The following is a 1,008-nucleotide window of genomic DNA, read 5'->3' as shown; positions in this document are numbered from 1 at the left end:
CCCCCCAGAGGATGAGAAATAGGGGGAAAGGAAGGAAGAAGAAAAGGAGGAGATAGAAGTTTTGCCATACTGTGAACTGACTCTAACATCAACACATATGCCACCGTCTCGAGGAGGGCACACGTCCGCTGAACCGGAGGACAATTTTTGTTGTTGTTGCACATTTAATTGAACCGAAAGACTTTGCAATTGCGTGTGTGTGTGTGTGTGTGTGTGTGTGTGTGTGTGTGTGTGTGTGTGTGTGTGTGTGTGTGTGTGTGTGTGTGTGTGTGCGTGTGCGCGCGCGCGTGTGCAGATCTGCTTTTATTACCTGCCTCAGACCATCGTCGTCTTCAACATAGTGTTGACGAACGGAATGACAGAGCTGACAGGAACCGGACAGTCGACCCTTACAGCCGCTGCCATTGGTCAGAGCCAACCAGCGGAGGAAGGAGCTAACGCAGGGTCCGGCCAATCGAGTGGGAGTATGCTGCACGCTCTTGTCAGTGCTGTCGAATCCCTTGCTGTGTGACCTGTGAAAAATTGTGCCATCATCTTTCGCCCCCCCCCCCACCTCAGCCCAGCACTGTCCATCTGCACACACTTCAGTTTTGTTTGACATTTGATTATTATTATTATTATTATTTCCTTTTGTGCTTAGTTCCATGCACTTTCAGACGATATTTTTGTGCGACCCATCTGGAATGGGAGTCAAACGGCCCAGCTACCATTTTTCTTTATCTGAAGACGATGGTAACGTCTTCTTGATGTTCCGGGTTGATGTTAAAGGATTACGAGATATATATATATATATATTAGCTGTGCCTCATTGTTCGCTTCGCGAACTCCGTTCTCTTCAAGGTTCACATTGCCGTCCCCCACCCTCAACTCACCCTCTTCCCTGGTCTTGGATGGAGCATTCGACATTTATGCAGGGAATCAAGGTTTTTGTACGAAAGGTTTTGTTTGTTTCCGTGTTTCCGCTCTCGTTGATGTGATTAACGTCCTAGTGATCTGTAAAAAAAAAAA

Source organism: Perca flavescens, chromosome 24 (genome assembly GCF_004354835.1).
Source record: "Perca flavescens isolate YP-PL-M2 chromosome 24, PFLA_1.0, whole genome shotgun sequence".
NCBI lineage: Eukaryota > Metazoa > Chordata > Actinopteri > Perciformes > Percidae > Perca > Perca flavescens.
The sequence above is the reverse complement of the archived record's forward strand: the minus strand, read 5'-3'. Positions refer to the sequence as shown.